Below are 9,213 nucleotides of genomic sequence, written 5' to 3' on the forward strand. Positions count from 1 at the left end.
GCTCCTGGATTATGGTTACCATTTTCAACAAATCCCAATCTAATGTGATTCTCAAAGTGTCATTGCTATCTCACACACCCCAATTTAGCACTCTATGACGAAGCACATCGACATACGGTACCATATTATTAAAGATCATGTTTTAAATGGTAACATCGAACTTATTTTTGTTCCATATGACGATGAAATTGTTGATGTCTTTACTAAGGCATTAGATGAAACCAAATTCAATGGTTTTCAGAACAAAATGGATATGATGATGCCTAATCCTCAGTTCTTTCAAGAGGCTTGTACTCTCTTATGGCAACATCAGAAAGAAAATTAGTTCCGAACCTAATTTTTTTTCGGAACTATTGCCACTCGGAATAAATAGGATCATTTTATGTGTCCTTTTCTCTAATCACCTCTTGGAGTTTTAGGTTATACAACTCATCCTATAATATGATGTTCATGACCAATATAGTCAAATTGGTACCACACTCACCTCAGAACTTATTTCATAATATCATCTTAGAATTCAAGTCCAGAACGGCATTGAACTCTTTACACTCCAGAAGTTTTTCAAAGCTCACTCTGGAACTCTTTCAAAATTTACTCCGGAACTTTTTAAAACTTCATCCCGGAACATTTCAAAACTCATTCTAAAATCTCATAAAAAAATTTCTCTGGACCATTTTCAACTCAAATGCTTCATTCCGGAACAATTATCAAAAATCTTTCATGTTTTGAGATCACCAAATTTCATTCTGGACTCTTCATGTTAAGAAACCATTTTCAAAAACATTCCAAAACCCTAAGATTCCGAAATCAAATAAGATGATGAAGTCCAAAAGGTTTTCGGATGAAACATTTTTTTCCTTAACCATTACTTTTAAATGATGATTATCTTTTCTCCTCAAATCTCGCTACACATCTCCAAAAAACACACATCATGTCATAAACGGTGGTTTCCATTCCTCACGTTCAATCAGGGTTACTTTAGTAATTACAGATCAAGTCAGTACCATTTTTGGCAACACATTTAATGTAGCCCGTTCCATTATCTGAATATCATCATTACTTTTCAACCTGTCACACTCTTTTTGTGAACCTATATAAGCCCATCGCAAACCATTATAACTGTTACGCTTTCTAAAACTTCATATTCCTTCTTTTCTCTGAACTGTTCTTCGATCATTGAAACTTATTCAACAATGGCGCCTTCATGTCCCTCCAAAAACACTCAAAATGCTCCTAAAAAACCCAAACCTGTTACGAAGAAGAAATCGCCCAAGGGATCATCCTCTTCCGTGTCTACAGAACCCTTTCTCAGGTATACCACTCAACTTTTTTCACTGGATCCAAACGACTATGATGAATCAATTCGAGTTATGATTAAGTTCATTGCTCTTCATCCAATAGATGTACCACTCAAGAAGGTTCCCAACCCACCTATCCCTCTTCGTCTTCTTCACACGACATTTGAGCGCATCAAGATCGAAAATAACGTTCTTGAAACAATAATTACTGGAGACAGAATCATGCCTATTCAAAAACCGACATTCTTGAAGGTAATTGGAGTTGTAGAAAACCCAAAAAAAACTTCAAAGTTCAAGAACCTATGAATGAAGAGTTTTGGTCATTTCTAAACCACATCGGGTACAGTGAAGAGTACAAAGGAAAGTTCAAGAAGTCGGTTGTATCAGGGTTATGGACTATTCTCATGCAGTTCATTGTTTGAGGAATATCGGGAAAACATGGTTGAACTAGCTCACTAAGCAAGGATTCGTTATACATAGTTTACAACATCTTTTCTGGGAAGACAAATGTAGTTGATCTCACTGAAGTGCTATGGCAAGACTTTTAGAAGTTTGCCATCAACCGCAAGTCACAAGAGATCTCAAGCCCTCGATTTTGGGCTCTTACCATTCAACAACTGTATAGAGAATGCCAAGAGCCCATTCCTATCAATATCATTCCGGAAGAGGTATTTCTCACTTTCAAAACTATTAAATAATATTGTCTTCAGGACCAAAAGTCTTTCAGGCCACTTAGGCGTTTACCGGAACACATGCTAGCCCTAATTCCATCTGAGTCCATTTATTTGTAACAAAACATGGAGACTTCAATTGTGTATAGCTCAACACAATCTGCCCATGTCTCTGTTGAGCCCATCTCGGAGGAGGGCAAGGCAGTTCCATCCGAAGGCAAGAAAAAGAAGTCTGCCAAGCGAAAATCTGATTCCTCAAAGCCCAAGGCCAAAAATAGAACCAAAGTGGATTCCTCCTCTCAGCAAGAAGGAGCCTAGGACATTTTGGCTGACTCTGGTAATCCATCTACTCTTCCTACCCACTCTTCCGAGGTACCCCTCAGAGTTTCAAAAACACAAGCACACACCCACAGGGAGTCTCCACACAATCCATCCTCACCTTCCCAACAAGGTGATGTCGGTGTTGACGATAGTTACTTTCCCCCCTGGAACAAACTCACGCGTCACATTTGCTATCCCACCTTCTTCTACACACACATGGTCTGAAACCCTTATTCCGGACCCTAAGCATTTTGAGGCTGGAGTAGTCCCTCTAACCTCTGGTGCCCCAACTAGTTTGATACCCCGAAAGAGTACAAGACAACCAAGTGCTAATGATCAACTTTGGGAAGGTTATGTTGACAGGGCGCATTCAAGGCATTAGGAACTCACCAGGTCCCAAGTTGAAGCGACTCTCATCTCAATGCCAAATAGGGATATATAAAGCAACTTACCATTTGTTGATCCTTTTGACGAAATCACTAATTTGAACTTAACTTCAGGAGAAACTCCAAAGACTCATCATGATTCTATGCACTCGGATCCAAATGAATAATCTCAAAAGAAATGATTTTTTATGATGATAGTGCCTCTGTTGTTGATACTCTTGCGCTACCATCTACTCGCTTTCATTCTGAACCATCTCCATCAAAATCAAAATTTGATTTCAGACTCTCATCATCCTCTTCTGAACCCATAGATGAAGAAATTCATATCCAAGATCATGATCAAGTTAATATTGGTGTTGGAACTGACTCCACTCCAAAACCCCAAGATGATGATACGACAAAGCCTAGTCCTTCAGAACCACAAGCAAATCAGAAACTCAACAAAGCTAAGCTTCAAGATTCTACTTCAAACACCGGATCTTCTGCACTGAACTATATTGTTCCATTTTCACTCCTGGATATATAAACAAATTTCTCGGACACCATGAAAAAGGTTGATGCCTTGGAAACCTCTATGGCTGGATTCAACTCAAAGATTGACGTAAAACTTTCCGGACTGGATTCCAAGCTTGATACCACTATCCAAGCCTTGTCAGAAACCATCATATCTATACCAAAAGTTGCAGAACGACAAGCTCAGCTGGATCAACTCATTTCTTTAAGGCTCAAGCACACAATAAAGGAAGTGGACAGGAAATATGATGCAAGTGTCGATCACTACCTTGACACCATCACCACCATGCTCAAAGTTCATGATGACATGCTCAATGAATCAAATGACCTCATCAACCAAACCCACATCTGTCATGAAAAGCAAATCCAACGTTTGGAGAAGGAGATTCAGAAGAAGGATGAAATAAACTTGATTATCCAACAAGTGCTTATCAAACTTCTCAAAGAAACATGGAACATTGTTGATGTTCCGAATAACAAATTTGATGAAATGATCTCGATCCTCAGCAAATTATTCGATCATCTCAAAGCTCAAGCTCTAACAGCTGAAGCTTATGATACCCTCACTCTTCAAATTAACAACAACTTTCAGAAGGTTTTTGAATGCTTCTCGGAACTTCAAGAGTCTTCTTTGCATGCACTGGTCACAAGATTCTCCGTTGCAAAGAGGGGGAGCAGGACCAAGCTGGAGAAATCAACCCTAGAGACTTGCCTCAAAATTCCAAATCCAAGATGAAAATATTGATGATGATGTCCAAGTTCTTTCTGGTCTCCTAGGTAATAATGATGATGATGATAGTGATGAAGAGGATCTGTATGTCAGAAATGGAGTATTAGGACTTCTAGCTCCACTGAAGTATCCTGCTAAAGTGATGTTAGAATAAGAGAATAGGATCTGGTCAGCAGTAAATTGGCTTGCACTCTGGTAGAAATTTTGAAGAAAAGTATAGAAGAGGCCAAGGTAAACAAGAAAACTAACTGCTAATGCCCTCTGAGCCGCTACATTAATGTTGCGTCCGATCTCCTACCAATATAGCTCCTATTGATGAGGGTTCTCCACTCCGAAGCCCGATGATATTCTAGAAGAGCGTCTACCTTCCTCTCCTCCAAAGCTCTCAATTGATAAAAACATGCAACATCTTCTTTCCATCCTCAAAAAAAAGCAAGACAAGTATCAAAATCCCATCTCTAAATTTCAGCAAATTCAGCACTCCGGATTCCCTCCAAACCAAAAATCAAGTTGGTCCAAAGGTGAAATCAATCGGGCACTTGAGGAAAGCATTCATATTCAACCCCTTAAAGATAACCCTAATCTGATGCTTGGGCTCTCACCTCTCTGCTGCGACAAAATTATCCATGATCTGTATATAGTACCATTTAAGTTCAATGATATCCCCACGAACGATTCGGACCAACTTGATCTACCGCTATTTCCTTACAAAAAGCACTACACCAAGTTCGCTCCCTTGCATCCAAATGATGATCCTAAATTGATCATCATAATCGAGCGTGAATGGCTGAAGAACTTTTATACGAAGAATGCCCTTCCCCAAAAGGAACTATTGTCTAGAGAAAGAATCAAAAAAATCTCAGGGTGTGCAAGGAAGGTTCTTACCAAGTTTGATCTCAAATGTGTGTTGTTTCGCTACTACATCCTCCGGAATAAACCAACCCAATACACCATCTCTGATGATGATTTTCGTACAGTTAATCCAAACGACATCCTAACAATTGTTGCTCATTTCCAAAATCATCAAGATAATGATATCAACATGGGAGGCTATCATGCTGCATTAAGTTTCCTCAAGGATTATGTGGCAAAATTTTGTCGATGCGACTATGAATTGGCATATTTGTTTGGAACTGAAAACTACTTGGCCAAAATTGACTTTGTTCTTCCAGAAGCTAAGTTACTAGCTAAAGGACCCATCGATGAACCAGTGTTAGGGTTTGTTTACAAGCAACAAAAGTCAAACAAAAAGTACTTCTTCCGAGTCCTCGACAGACACCTAGTTCCAACTAAAGTTCTTCAAAAATTCATTAGTCGTGCGTCCAAGTCTGAAGCACCAGTACATTGAATTCAGAGAATGGTTGTATCGAGAATATGTTTACATCAGGGAAGAAGCAAACTGAGTTGATTTGATTGCTACGTTCACTTAGGGAGAGATTGTTAATACCTGAAAGTGAACCTCTAGTAATTAACCAACAAAGTTCCAAGATTAGTCTTAGTTCTGAAGCATAAAATGTTTTGGAGTCCATGAAGAAAAAGGAATTGGCGCCAGGAGTTAAAGCTCATGATATGAAGTAAAGGAAGTCCGAAATGGTGAAGATGCTTCGAATCAGTTTATTCGTCTATATTAATTACTTTTGTTATTTAGTTTGATATAATGTATCATATGACTTAATATCTTTTGTCAACATAGACAATCAGAGTGTCAGGAGTAACTCTATTATCCGGTTCTATGTATGTTTTTGGATAGTTCGATGTAGCTTGTTCTCCTATTTAAGGACTATTCAATGACAAAACATATGATGGTTTGCTCCACCAAAGATATATATTTTCACATTTATTTCACTTGCACCTTTCTCTCAAATCATTATTTAAAACATTCATTGTGTTCATTTATTGTCTTTACTTTGATCATATTCATAGTACATAGTTAATACTTGAAGTACTTTGTTGATTCTCATATTCAGTTGTGACTGGTCTTCCCAGACTTAACTGGAACTATTCACTTAGTAGAAGTCATTGATCTTAAGCATTAACTCAAGGTTTGAGTTTTCAAACCTTGTCCCTGCACAATCAGATCCTTATATTCATATGCGAGGTTTAGGATCAGGATCAGGATCAGGTTCAGGCACGGGTTCCGAGCCTATTGATGTTATGTTGGGCAACCTTATTGTGGACGAGGTTACTCGTGGTATCCTTGATGCTACCTCGGTGATTTTCGGTATCCTCAAGGAGGGCATCATAGAGATTATGGAGGAGCGGCTCAGGTCTTTTCGAGAAAAGATTGTTGTAGGATACATTGGATCATGAGCTCCCTCATTCTAGGAGTTCAAGGCGTGCGGTGCACCTAAGTTCTTTGGGGTTACGGACCCCATTACTTTTCGGCATTGAGTGGAAGACATGGAGAATGCCCAGTGCATGAGCTTTTTCCCCGAGGCAAAAAAAGTGGGGTTTGCATCTTGTATGTTGAGGGACCGAGCACGAGATTGGTGGGAGAAGGTGACCCGCGAGGTAGGATCAGTGGGTGTGGCTGAGATGACCTGGGAGGAGTTTGTGAGGAGATTTGATTAGAAGTTTGCACCTGTCATTGAGGTGGAATGTTTAGTGAGGGAGTTTTAGGATTTGCAGCAGTCTACATAGACTATGGTGGAGATCACCACCAAATTCAGAGAGAGGGTGCTTTTGATTCCATAGTACGATGCAAATGAGGAGACAAAGAACATGATGTATCATTCTATGTTGAGGGATGATATTTGTGAGTTTGTGAGCTTTTCAAGGTGGTGCAAGACCTTGAATGACATGGTGGAAAAGGCATGGGAACGAGAGATTGTGGTGGAGCCGCGGACAAAGAAAAAGCCAAAGCAAGTTCAAATGACAGTAGGTCAAGAAAAGAAGCCTAAGACCTTCTATCCTCCTAGCAGAGGCTAGCAGGTTCGAGGCCGTTGTGCCAAGTACGGAAATTCGTACAATCGGGCTTGTCAAGTAACAGGCGCGACATGTAATACTTCTGGCCCGCCGGGCCATATGAGCAGGGATTTCCCCAAGAAGGGCTTGATTATTTTCCACTACAACAAGACTAGCCATAAAAAGGCCGATTGTTCGAGGTTGATAGGAGGAGCAACAGTGGCGCTTGCGCCCGCTACAATAAGGATTACTGATGGTCACCCGGTGAAGGCGGAGCCTCCTGTGGTAAAGAGTTGTGCATTTAAGTTGACGAGTTGGGAGCCCTAAACTCATCAAGTAGAGCAACTCGACGAGTTGGGAGCCCCAAACTCATCGAGTAGAGATCATAAGGGTCGCGTATTTTAGATAACCTACTCGATGAGTAGGCAGGAAGACATGAAACCCTAATTTTTTGGGTTTAAACCCTATTTAAACACCTTAACCCCAAGGTGTTGGCCTCATTTCCAGCCCCCACTGTCCAAACCCCTAATCTCAAAACCCTAATGCTATTGTGAGTGTTTGTAAGCCATTCTAAGTGTTTTAGTATGTGCACTAAAGCCATTGGAAGAAGGAAAAGATTGAGGACAAAAGAAGGAGTTTATAGATCCATAATCCCTACCTCATCCACGACATTTTTTTGGTATAAAGCTTGAACCATGCCATGTACTTGTTTAGATCTTCTTTAAGGGCTATTTTGCTTGGTTTGGTCGAAATATCATGATCCTTCGGAGTTGGACGTCCTAAATGGGTTAACACTTCAGATCTAAGGCCTTGAGGGGTTTTCATGTCATAAAGGTGCCAAATTTATGGCCATGGAAGTTGCAAGCAACATTTAGGCCATCATTTTGGCCTTTTGGAGCTTTTAATAGCCATGCATGTAGAGAAAGTTGGGACGTTACATGATCTTTTTGTCCCTAGAGTCCAGATCTATGACCTCACGGTCTATCTTGTAGTTTTGGTGGTGTTTGAATTATGACTTTAGCCATTTTTAGGTTAGGGTTTGAGCATAATCCCTTTAGGAAACGTATTAATGGGTAAAGTTGGAAACTATACCCTTCTAGAGGCATTTCCAATCCACATCTGGGAGTAAAGGTGTGTAGATCTAAAGAATAATGGCTTAATGCATTAGGAAGGGCTAAAAGACCGAAGAACTCAACAAGTTCACGGAGGGAACCGACGAGTTGATTCAAAATCTCTGGATTCTGTTGAAAAGGAAGAACTCGGCGAGTTCTAGGAAGACTTGACGAGTTGACTTGGGATATCGTGATTCCGAGATTTATGGGAACTCACCGAGTTCAAGGATGACTCAACGAGTTAAGTCAACTTAGAGCATTTCCTTTGACTTTGACAATAGTTGACCCTAAAGGGTTATGAGTATGAAATGGTATCTAAGGGGTTCTTTTGGTTTAGGGAGTGAGTAGAGTTGATTTTGGGGCAGAGACGTTTCAGCTATCATCCGACATTGGAAGCGAGTTTTCTTCCTGTTTGAACTAGTCGAAGGCACCAATGTCGGCCCATATTTATGACTTTATGTATTCCGAACTAAGGTCTGATGTGTGGTGGTGCCTGATGTAGGTTTATATTTTTTTTGAATTATGATCCAATGTCGGGCGATGCCAGAGGAATGTTTGTATGCTTGATGTCTTAGTCATTCTTGCATGTGTCTATAATGTATGTTTCCGGATTACGGTCTGATGTCGGGCTATGTGTGACAATCGTCAATCTTGAGTCAAGTCAAGTCATCAGGTCAAGCCGGTCAACTCGATTAAACCTTGTGTATTAGGGTTTGTGTTATGTTCGTACTGTATAACTTGCTATATTAATGGGAAAACATCACTTGAGAAAAGTCTCGTGTTAAAAATTTCCTAAGCCCTAGTGCTAATCAATGAACTAAACTGATAAAAACCATGTTGCATACTCATTGGGAGTGTGTGGGATCCTTAACCATGACTTAACGGGGCTCAAGAGACTTGCATTGCGGAGCCAAACACTCACAAATGCCACACTTGAAATCTCTCTCAAATATCTCTATGTATGAGAAATCTCTCCAAGAATGTCAAATCTCTCCCAAATCTCTCCAAGTATGTGAAATCTCTCTCAAATATCTCTTTGTATGAGAAATCTCTCCAAGAATGTCAAATCTCTCCCAAATCTCTCCAAGTATGCGAAATATCTCTCAAATATCTCTTTGTATGAGAAATCTCTCCAATAATGTCAAATCTCTCCTAAATCTCTCCAAGTATGAGAAATCTCTCCCAAATCTCCCTCAAATAGTTCCCGTAACTTTTTAGAATCATTTGGGTCATTCCGGCCCTTAACCGGGTCAAAAACGGCTTAAAACGGGGCGAAAA

The sequence above is a fragment of the Lactuca saligna genome, chromosome 3 (assembly GCF_052625555.1).
Source record: "Lactuca saligna cultivar CGN05327 chromosome 3, ASM5262555v1, whole genome shotgun sequence".
NCBI classification, from domain to species: Eukaryota; Viridiplantae; Streptophyta; class Magnoliopsida; order Asterales; family Asteraceae; genus Lactuca; species Lactuca saligna.